Source organism: Salmo trutta, chromosome 2 (assembly GCF_901001165.1).
Source record: "Salmo trutta chromosome 2, fSalTru1.1, whole genome shotgun sequence".
NCBI lineage: Eukaryota > Metazoa > Chordata > Actinopteri > Salmoniformes > Salmonidae > Salmo > Salmo trutta.
This window is the reverse complement of record NC_042958.1, coordinates 50682766-50695137: the sequence shown is the minus strand read 5'-3', so window position 1 is coordinate 50695137 and position 12372 is coordinate 50682766.

Genomic DNA, 12372 nt, shown 5'->3' with positions numbered 1-12372 from the left:
ATAGCCGCCATGTTGGAGTCATCTAAATTAATAAATCGTATTAGAAATATTCACTTACCTTTGATGATCTCCATCAGAAGGCACTTCCAGGCATCCCAGGTACTCAACAAATGTTGTTTTGTTCGATAAAATCCATAATTTATGTCCAAATAACTCCATGTTGTTTGCGCGTTCAGTAAGGTACTCCAATTGTAGGGCGCGCGAGGGAAATGTCACGACGAAAAGTTAAATTTTTTTTTATTTACGTTCGTTCAAACATGTCAAACGTTGTAAAACATCAATCTTTAGGGCCTATAGAACGTGAAGATTCAGTAATATTTCAACCGGACGGTTCCTGTGTCTTGAAAAAGGTTTTGGAACAGAGCTAACACTCTCATGAACGCGCACCAATGAAGTGATGTCATTCCTTGGGTTACCAACTTCCCAGCCTTCCAGTCGGGTCTCTGTTCATGGTAGACGCCTCAAACAAGGTTCTAAAGACTGTTGACATCTAGTGGAAGCCTTAGGAAGTGCAAAATGAATCCTTAGTCACTGTGTGTTCGATTGGCAAGACTTGAAAGGACTACAAGCACCAGAATTCTCACTTCCTGCTTAGATTTTTCTCCGTTTTTGCCTGCCATATGAGTTCTGTTATACTTACAGACATCATTCAAACAGTTTTAGAAACTTCAGAGTGTTTTCTATCCAAATCGACAAATAATATGCATGGGCCCGAGTAGTAGGCCGTTTAATTTGGGTACGTTTTTCATCCGGCCGTGAAAATACTGCCCCCTACCCTAGTGAAGTTAATAGTGTGCTCCTAATCTCAGCTCATTACCTGTATAAAAGACACCTGGGAGCCAGAAATCTTTCTGATTGAGAGGGGGTCAAATACTTATTTCCCTCATTAATATGCAAATCAATTTATAACATTTTTGACATGCGTTTTTCTGGATTTTTTTGTTGTTATTCTGTCTCTCACTGTTCAAATAAACCTACCATTAAAATTATAGACTGATCATTTCTTTGTCAGTGGGATGGTCTCCTGAGGGATCTCCTCCCAGACCTGGACTAAAGCATCCGCCAAGTCCTGGACAGTCTGTGGTGCAACGTGGCGTTGGTGGATGGAGCGAGACATGATGTCCCAGATGTGCTCAATTGGATTCAGGTCTGGGGAACGGGCGGGCCAGTCCATAGCATCAATGCCTTCCTCTTGCAGGAACTGCTGACACACTCCAGCCACATGAGGTCTAGCACTGTCTTGCATTAAGAGGAACCCAGGGCCAACCGCACCAGCATATGGTCTCACAAGGGGTCTGAGGATCTCATCTCGTTACCTAATGGCAGTCAGGCTACCTCTGGCGAGCACATGGAGGGCTGTGCGGCCCCCCAAAGAAATGCCACCCCACACCATGACTGACCCATCGCCAAACCGGTCATGCTGGAGGATGTTGCAGGCAGCAGAACGTTCTCCACGGCGTCTCCAGACTCTGTCACGTCTGTCACATGTGCTCAGTGTGAACCTGCTTTCATCTGTGAAGAGCACAGGGCGCCAGTGGCGAATTTGCCAATCTTGGTGTTCTCTGGCAAATGCCAAACATCCTGCACGGTGTTGGGCTGTAAGCACAACCCCCACCTGTGGACGTCGGGCCCTCATACCACCCTCATGGAGTCTGTTTCTGACCATTTGAGCAGATACATGCACATTTGTGGCCTGTTGGAGGTCATTTTGCAGGGCTCTGGCAGTGCTCCTCCTGCTCCTCCTTGCACAAAGGCGGGGGTAGCGGTCCTGCTGCTGGGTTGTTGCCCTCCTACGGCCTCCTCCACATCTCCTGATGTACTGGCCTGTCTCCTGGTAGCGCCTCCATGCTCTGGACACTACGCTGACAGACACAGCAAACCTTCTTGCCACAGCTCGCATTGATGTGCCATCCTGGATGAGCTGCACTACCTGAGCCACTTGTGTGGGTTGTAGACTCCGTCTCATGCTACCACTAGAGTGAAAGCACAGCCAGCATTCAAAAGTGACCAAAACATCAGCCAGGAAGCATAGGAACTGAGAAGTGGCGTGTGGTCACCACCTGCAGAACCACTCCTTTATTGTCTTGCTAATTGCCTATAATTTCCACCTGTTGTCTATTCCATTTGCACAACAGCATGTGAAATTTATTGTCAATCAGTGTTGCTTCCTAAGTGGACAGTTTGATTTCACAGAAGTGTGATTGACTTGGAGTTACATTGTGTTGTTTAAGTGTTCCCAATATTTTTTTGAGCAGTATATAAATATTAACTTTATCGAACAAAAAGATGCATGTATTGTATAACATAATGTCCTAGGAGTGTCATCTGATGAAGGTCGTCAAAGGTCAGTGCTTCATTTAGCTGTGTTTTGTGTATTTGTGATGCATGCTAGTTGCTTAGAAAATGGCTGTGGTTATTGTGTCGATATACTCTCCTAACACAATCTAATGTTTTGCTTTCGCTGTAAAGCCTTTTGGAAATCGGACACCGTGGTTCGATTCAGGAGAAGTGTATCTACAAAATTGTGTAAAATAGTCCTATGTATGAGAACTTTGAATTATGACATTTTGTGGTTTTAAATCTGGCTCTCTGATTTTTCACTGGCTGTTGAATAGGGTGGGACGACCTTCCCTAGAGAGGTAAAAGGGAGTCCTCCCAATCTCAGTTTGTTACCTGTGTAAAAGACACCTGTCCACAGAAGCAATCAATCAATCAGATTCCAAACTCTCCAAAGAGCAAAGACCAAAGAGCTCACCAAGGATGTCAGGGACAAGATCGTAGACCTACACAAGGCTGGAAAGGGCTACAAGACCATCGCCAAGCAGCTTGGTGAGAAGGTGACAACAGTTGGTGTCATTATTCACAAATGGACGAAACACAAAAGAACTGTCAATCTCCCTCGGCCTGGGGTTCCATGCAAGATCTCACCTCATGGAGTTGCAATGATTATGAGAACGGTGAGGAATCAGCCCAGAACTACACGGGAGCATCTTGTCAATGATCTCAAGGCAGCTGGGACCATAGTCACCAAGACAACAATTGGTAACACACTACGCTGAAATCCTGCAGCGCCCGCAAGGTCCCCCTGCTCAAGAAAGCACATATACATGCCCGTCTGAAGTTTGCCAATGAACATCTGAATGATTCAGAGGACAACTGGGTGAAAGTGTTGTGGTCAGATGAGACCAAAATGCAGCACTTTGGCATCAACTCAACTCGCCGTGTTTGGAGGAATGCTGCCTGTGACCCCAAGAACACCATCCCCACCGTCAAACATGGAGGTGGAAACATTATGTTTTGGGGGTGTTTTTCTGCTAAGGGGACAGGACAACTTCACCGCATCAAAGGGACGATGGACGGGGCCATGTACCGTCAAATCTTGGGTGAGAACCTCCTTCCCTCAGCCAGGGCATTGAAAATGGGTCATGGGTGGGTATTCCAGCATGACAATGACCCAAAACACACGGCCAAGGCAACAAAGGAGTGGCTCAAGAAGAAGCACATTAACCTGTTTGGGATAGGGGGTAGTATTTTCACGGCTGGATAAAAAACATACCCGATTTAATCCGGTTACTACTCCTGCCCAGAAACTAGAATATGCATATAATTAGTAGATTTGGATACGAGAGTCTTGTCATTAAAATGGTGTAAAATACTCATATGTTTGAGAAATTGAAGTTATAGCATTTTTGAGGTATTTGTTTTTTGCGCCACGCTCTACCATTGGATATTGGTGAGGCTAGCGGAACGTCTGTCCCTAACAGGTTTTAAGGTCCTGGAGTGGCCTAGCCAGTCTCCAGACCTTAATCCCATAGAAAATCTGTGGAGGGAGCTGAAGGTTCGAGTTGCCAAACATCAGCCTCGAAACCTTAATGACTTGGAGAAGATCTGCAAAGAGGAGTGGGACAAAATCCCTCCTGAGATGTGTGCAAACCTGGTGGCCAACTACAAGAAACGTCTGACCTCTATGATTGCCAACAAGGGCTTTGCCACCAAGCACTAAGTCATGTTTTGCAGAGGGGTCAAATACTTATTTCCCTCATTAAAATGCAAATCAATTTATAACATTTTTGACATGCGTTTTTCTGGATTTTTTTGTTGTTATTCTGTCTCTCACTTTTCAAATAAACCTACCATTAAAATTATCGACTGATCATTTCTTTGTTAGTGGGAAAATGTACAAAATCAGCAGGGGATCAAATACTTTTTTCCCTCACTGTATCTTTGTAGTGACTGGGTGCACTAATACACCATCCAAAGTGTAAATAATAACCTCACCATGCTCAAAGGGATATTCACTGTCTGCTTTTCACCCATCTCCCAATATGAGCCCTTCTTTGCGAGGCATTGTAAAATCTCCCTGGTCTTTGTGGGTAAATCAGTGTTTGAAATGCACTTCTCGAATAAGGGACCTTACAGATAATTGTAAACAATTTATATTCGAAAGTATGTGGATACCCCTTCAAATTAGTGAATTCGGCTATTTCAGCCACACCCGTTGCTGACAGGTGTATAAAATCAAGCACACAGACTTGCAATCTCCATAAACAAACATTGGCATTAGAAGGGCCTTGCAGAAGAGCTCAGTGACTTTCAATGTGGCGCCGTCATAGGATGCCACCTTTCCAACATGTCAGTTCATCAAATTTCTGCCCTGCTAGAGCTTCCCCGGTCAACTGTAAGTGCTGTTATTGTGAAGTGGAAACGTCTAGGAGCAACAATAGCTCAGCCGTGAAGTAGTAGGCCACACAAGCTCACAGAATGGGACCGCCAAGAGCTGAAGCGCGTTAACATTGTCTGTCCTCAGTTGCAACACTCACTACCAGGTTCCAAACTTCCTCTGCAAGCAATGTTGCACAAGAACTGTTCATCGGGAGCGTCATGAAAGTGGGAGCATCAGAGAGGGAAGGAGAGAGAGAAGGAAAGGTAAACTAATGAAGTTTAGGACAGTTTAGGACAGAACAGAAGTGCCTGAATCAAACAAAGGCCGACTCGGAATGTACTGGGCTGTCTTGGATATTTTCTTCTCACAAGGTCCTGGACCGGATGCTGGAGTGAGTAGTCGTGCTGTACTTCGCTCCGCGGGTAATATTACATTTCATTACATTACAACGGAACGATTTGATTAGTGTAATGACAGTTGTCTTTGCATCAAGGATAAAGGTGTAGCTAAAGGTGTAGGTGTAGCTTTGAGAAACTAACAAGGTTAGCTAGCCAGCTGTATTCGTTAGTTTGCGCCGTTTTGACGCCGTTTTCCAAACGGCGTCAACACCACAGCCACTGCTAGCTAGGCAACTTTACCAACTAGCAGTACTGTAGAAACTAAATACATTACAACAGAACGATTTGATTAGTGTAATGTTAGCTAGCTACATAGTTGTCTATATATCAAAGATAAAAGATAAAGGTAAACGCAGCCACTGCTAGCTAGCCAACTCTACCAGCTAGCAGTACTGTATCATGTTAAGTCAATAAGATTTTTGCAATGTAAGCTTAACTTTCTGAACTTTCGAGTTGTGTAGTCCACTTGTGTAGCTAGTAGGACTGACTTTGTGTTAGCTGGCCAACGTTTAATTACTTCTGCGTTATGAAAGGAACTAGACACGGACACGAATGATCCATTGGTAGTTTGTTGTAACCAAGTATTGGTGCTAACCGTGTGTTATTGGATGCTAGCATGCTAGTTAGCTACGGCGTCATAGGACACGGTGCACTGGGTGGGTTTCACGGAAGAATACTGTACCAAGTTATCTAGCTGAATAAACTAAGTTTGAGCCTATTCCTGGAAACATTGAACCACTGTAGTTTACATCAATTATAATTTCTAAAGTGGAAGTTGGAAAAGTTATATTTGAGTGTTTCAGTGAATGGTTAGTGAGGGAGGCCCTGCTCTCTCGCTTCCCCAGTTGTTTAGTTAATTTTCATTCCAATCTCCTTTGCATTAGCGTAGCCTCTTCTGTAGCCTGTCAACTATGTGTCTGTCTATCCCTGTTCTCTCCTCTCTGCACAGGCCACACAAACGCTTCACACCGCATGGCCGCTGCCACTCTAACCTGGTGGTCCCAGTGAACGGCCCACGTGGAGTTCCAGGTCTCCGGCAGCCTCTGGAACTGCCGGTCTGCGGCCAACAAGGCAGAGTTAATCTCAGCCTATGCTACCCACCAGTCCCTCGACTTCTTGGCGCTGACGGAAACATGGATTACCACAGAAAACACTGCTACTCCTACTGCTCTCTCCTCGTCTGAACACGTGTTCTCGCATACCCCGAGAGCATCTGGTCAGCGGGGTGGTGGCACTGGAATCCTCATCTCTCCCAAGTGGACATTCTCTCTTCCTCCCCTGACCCATCTGTCTATCTCCTCCTTTGAATTCCATGCTGTCACAGTCACTAGCCCATTCAAGCTTAACATCCGTACCATTTATCGCCCTCCAGGTTCCCTTGGAGAGTTCATCAATGAGCTTGACGCCTTGATAAGTTCCTTTCCTGAGGATGGCTCACCCCTCACAATTCTGGGTGACTTTAACCTCCCTACGTCTACCTTTGACTCATTTCTCTCTGCCTCCTTCTTTCCACTCCTCTCCTCTTTTGACCTCACCCTCTCACCGTCCCTCCTACTCACAAGGCAGGCAATACGTTTGACCTCATCTTTACTAGATGCTCTTCTTCTACTAATCTCACTGCAACTCCCCTCCAAGTCTCCGACCACTACCTTGTATCCTTTTCCCTCTAGCTCTCCTCCAACACTACTCACTCTGCCCCTACTCAGATGGTATTGAGCCGTCACAACCTTCGCTCGCTTTCTCCTGCTACTCTCTCTTCTTCCATCCTATCATCTCTTCCCTCTGCTCAATCCTTCTCCAACCAATCTCCTGATTCTGCCTCCTCAACCCTCCTCTTCTCCCTTTCTGCATCCTTTGACTCTCTATGTCCCCTATCCTCCCGGCCGGCTCGGTGCTCCCCTCCTGCTCCGTGGCTTGACGACTCATTGCGAGCTCACAGAACAGGACTCCAGGCAGCCGAGCGGAAATGGAGGAAAACTAGCCTCCCTGCGGACCTGGCATCTTTTCACTCCCTCCTCTCCACATTTTCGTCCTCTGTTTCTGCTGCTAAAGCCACTTTCTACCACTCTAAATTCCGAGCATCTGCCTCTAACCCTAGGAAGCTCTTTGCCACCTTCTCCTCCCTCCTGAATCCTCCTCCCCCTCCCCCCCTCCCCCCTCTCTGCGGATTACTTTGTCAACAATTTTGAAAAGAAGGTTGACGACATCCGATCCTCGTTTGTTAAGTCAAACGACACCGCTGGTCCTGCTCACATTGCCCTACCCTATGCTTTGACCTCTTTCTCCCCTCTCTCTCCAGATGAAATCTTGCGACTGGTGACGGCCGGCCGCCCAACAACCTGCCCGCTTGACCCTATCCCCTCCTCTCTTCTCCAGACCATTTCCGGAGACCTTCTCCCTTACCTCACCTCGCTCATCAACTCATCCTTGACCGCTGGCTACGTCCCTTCCGTCTTCAAGAGAGCGAGAGTTGCACCCCTTCTCAAAAAACCTACACTCGATCCCTCCGATGTCAACAATTACAGACCAGTATTCCTTCTTTCTTTTCTCTCCAAAACTCTTGAGCGTGCCCACCTTGGCCAGCTCTCTTGCTATCTCGCTCAGAATGACCTTCTTGATCCAAATCAGTCAGGTTTCAAGACTGGTCATTCAACTGAGACTGCTCTTCTCTGTGTCACGGAGGCTCTCCGCACTGCTAAAGCTAACTCTCTCTCCTCTGCTCTCATCCTTCTAGACCTATCTGCTGCCTTTGATACTGTCAACCATCAGATCCTCCTCTCCACCCTCTCCGAGTTGGGCATCTCCGGCACGGCTCACTCTTGGATTGCGTCCTACCTGACAGGTCGCTCCTACCAGGTGGCGTGGCGAGAATCCGTCTCCGCACCACGTGCTCTCACCACTGGTGTCCCCCAGGGCTCAGTTCTAGGCCCTCTCCTATTCTCGCTATACACCAAGTCACTTGGCTCTGTCATATCCTCACATGGTCTCTCCTATCATTGCTACGCAGACGACACACAATTAATCTTCTCCTTTCCCCCTTCTGATAGGCAGGTGGCGAATTGCATCTCTGCATGTCTGGCAGACATATCAGTGTGGATGATGGATCACCACCTCAAGCTGAACCTCGGCAAGACGGAGCTGCTCTTCTTCCCGGGGAAGGACTGCCCGTTCTATGATCTCGCCATCACGGTTGACAACTCCATTGTGTCCTCCTCCCAGAGTGCTAAGAGCCTTGGCGTGACCCTGGACAACACCCTGCCGTTCTCCGCTAACATCAAGGCGGTGACCCGATCCTGTAGGTTCATGCTCTACAACATTCGTAGAGTACGACCCTGCCTCACACAGGAAGCGGCGCAGGTCCTAATCCAGGCACTTGTTATCTCCCGTCTGGATTACTGCAACTCGCTGTTGGCGGGGCTCCCTGCCTGTGCCATTAAACCCCTACAACTCATCCAGAACGCCGCAGCCCATCTGGTGTTCAACCTTCCCAAGTTCTCTCACGTCACCCCGCTCCTCTGTACACTCCACTGGCTTCCAGTTGAAGCTCGCATCTGCTACAAGACCACGGTGCTTGCCTACAGAGCTGTGAGGGGAACGGCAGCTCCGTACCTCCAGGCTCTGATCAGTCCCTACACCCAAAGAAGAGCCCTGCGTTCATCCACCTCTGGCCTGCTCACCTCCCTACCTCTGCGGAAGCATAGTTCCCGCTCAGCCAAGTCAAAACTGTTCGCTGCTCTGGCACCCCAATGGTGTAACAAGCTCCCTCACGACGCCAGGACAACGGAGTCAATCACCATCTTCCGAAGACACCTGAAACCCCACCTCTTTAAGGAATACCTGGGATAGGATTAAGTAATCCTTCTAACCCCCCCCAAAAAAAGATATAGATGTACTATTGTAAAGTGGTTGTTCCACTGGATATGATAAGGTGAATGCACCAATTTGTAAGTCGCTCTGGATAAGAGCGTCTGCTAAATGACGTATATGTAAATGTAAATGTTTCCATGGCAGAGCAGCCATGCATCGGCTGGAGTGGTGTAAAGCTCGCAGCCATTGGACTCTGGAGCAGTGGAAACGCATTTTCTGGAGTGATGAATCACTCGTCACCATCTGGCAGTCCGACAGACGAATCTGGGTTCGACGGATGCCAGGAGAATGCTACCTGCCCCAATGCATAGTGCCAACTGTTAAGTTTGGTGGAGGAGGAATAATGGTCTGGGGCTGTTTTTCATGGTTTGGGCTAGGCCCCTTAGTTCCAATTTAGGGATATCTTAACAGTACAGCATGCAACTACATTCTAGACAATTTTGTGCTTCCTGTCACGCCTGCTCCTGCTCACCATCTCTGGCACTCGAGGGCGGTTATTTATTAAATGTTCACTCTCTGTACTTGCTTCTCGTGTTCCAGCGTCTGTCCTCACAGAATGCTGACACCAATATTAGAAGCATCAGGGAGTTTTTTTTTTTTTTTTGGTTGGTGACGTCTGATCCGTGTTCCGCTGCAACCGCGGGTGCCTCAGCTGGCTCGTCAGGCTTCCAAGCCTTAGCTGGCTCGAGAGGTTTCCTTGTCTCAGCAGGTTCGTCGGGCTCCCATGCCTCAGCCGGCTCGTGGGCTTCCACGCTGTCCTTCCACACTGTCATTCCACACAGTCCTTCTACGCTGTCCTTCCACGCTGTCCTTCTACGCTGTCCTTTTTCATGCTGGTTATATATTAAATGTTCACTCCTTGTATTTGCTTCTTGTCTCCCAGTGTCTGTCCTCACACTTCCAACATTATGGCATCAGTTTGGGGAAGGCCCTTTCCTGTTTCTGCATGACAATGCCCCCGTGCATAGAGGTCCATACAGAAATGGTTTGTCGAGATCGGTGGGAAGAACTTGACTGGCCTGCACAGAGCCCTGACCTCAACCCCATCGAACACTTTTGGGATGAATTGGAACACCTACTGCGAGCCAGGCCTAATCGCCCAACATCAGTGCCCGACCTCACTAATGCTCTTGTGGCTGAATGGAAGCAATTCCCTGCAGCAATGTTCCAACATATAGTGGAAAGCCTTCCCAGAAGAGTGGAGGCTGTTATAGCGGCAAAGGGGGAACCAGCTCCTTATTAATTCGCATGCCTTTGTAATGAGATGTTCGACGAGCAGTTGTCCGCATACTGTTGGGGTTTGTGTGGGGTACAGAGATGAGATAGTCATAAAAACAATAATGTTAAACACTGTTAAGAAAATGTTTTACTTGGCCATAACAAAGGGGTTGAATACTTATTTACTCAAGAGATTTAAGTTTTTATTTTGTAATTAATTTGTAAAAAAGTCTAAAAACATAATTCCACTTTGACATTACGGCGCATTGTGTGTAGGCCAGTGACACAAAATCTCAATTGAATCCATTTTAATTTAAGGCTGGAATACAACAAAATGTGGAATATATAAAGGGGTGTGAATACTTTCTGAAGGCACTGTAACATTCCATTGGATATAACTACAGTGCAGATGTCGACAGTGCAGATGCCAGGGGATTTCAAAGTACTTCCTGTGAGCTTTTTTGATAGCTGACAGCCAAATATGCCACTGAGCCAGCCGCTCACGGTCTTCCTCTACCATCATTTCCCTACTCCCTCACAAAACCTGACAACACTGTATTAAACACTGTAAAATATAAATACAGACCTTTATACAATAAAAGCTCAGGGAAAAACTGTTTTCTTCATGAGTCGTACTTTTTACTTAATAAAGGCCCAATGCAGCCGTTCTTATCTCATTATCAAATCATTTCTGAGTAACAATGAAGTACATCACTTGTGGCTTCTGTCTCCAAGCCATAAGACTCCTGAACATGTCGTCAAATGGCTACCCAGACTATTTGCATTGCCCCCCCCTCCCCCACACCACTGCCACTCTCTGTTGTCATCTATGCATAGTCACTTTAATTAACTCTACGTACATGTACATACTACCTCAACTAAGCAGTGCCCCCGCACATTAACCCTGTACCTGCACCCACCTGTAGACATTGCTATTTTTTACTGGTGCTCTTTAATTACTTGTTACTTCTATCTCTTATTCTTATCCGTATTAACACTTTTCCATCCACAGTAAAGTCATATAATAAACATAATAAATCAGGACAGCTGGATAATAAATCAGGACAGCTGGATGATAAATCAGGACAGCTGGATGATAAATCCCGACAGCTGGATGATAAATCCCGACAGCTGGATGATAAATCAGGACAGCTGGATGATAAATCCCGACAGCTGGATGATAAATCCCGACAGCTGGATGATAAATCTCGACAGCTGGATGATAAATCCCGACAGCTAGATAATAAATCAGGACAGCTGGATGATAAATCCCGACAGCTAGATAATAAATCAGGACAGCTGGATGATAAATCAGGACAGCTGGATAATAAATCAGGACAGCTGGATAATAAATAACGACAGATGGATGGTACATCACGACAGCTGGATAATAAATCACGACAGCTGGATGATAAATCACAACAGCTGGATAATAAGTCAGGCCACACCGCATCTAAATATTCTCCCTCTTATCCATAATAATCCCATGTACACTAGCCGACCCAAACTATATCTGTGAGCTGCTAGAGTGCAGGTGCCAAAACCAGAGTAGGCACAATTGCTATTTAACACAACAGTTGTGACAAAACTATCGGTAGAGATTAAAACGCGATAGAAACACATTTAATTTTAGATTTTTATTCGGTACGTGAAAACTTAAGCGAAAAAGTATATTTAGTGTGCACTACCTCTTTTTATCCGCAACAAGTCCGTTTGGTGGAAACACATCAATATTAGGAAAATTTACATATTTTCTTTATGGGGATTCTAGAATATTCATATGGAAATATGTCACTGATTGGATGGAAACCTAGCTACTGTAATAGATTACCATTAAAATCGGCAAAAAATGTATCAAGCAATCATTTTTCTAGAACTATCTGAAAATGGTCTGACTGGGAAGGGAAAAACAGAAAACTAGCTCTTATTGGCAGAGAGGTTTGGAACTTTCTTTGTTATTGGTCTATTAACCAATTTACTGTATGGTGATGTCACCATGTGTCACGACTTCTGCCGAAGTCGATGCCCCTCCTTGCTCGGGTGGTGCTCGGCGGTCGACGTCACCGGTCTTCTAGCCATCATTGATCAGTTTTTCATTTTCCATTGGTTTTGTCTTGTCTTCCTACACACCTGTTTCCAATCCCATTAATCCTGTTGTGTATTTAAACCTCTGTTTCTCCTCATGTTCTTGTCGGTGATTGTTTGTGAAGTTATGTTACGTGGGTT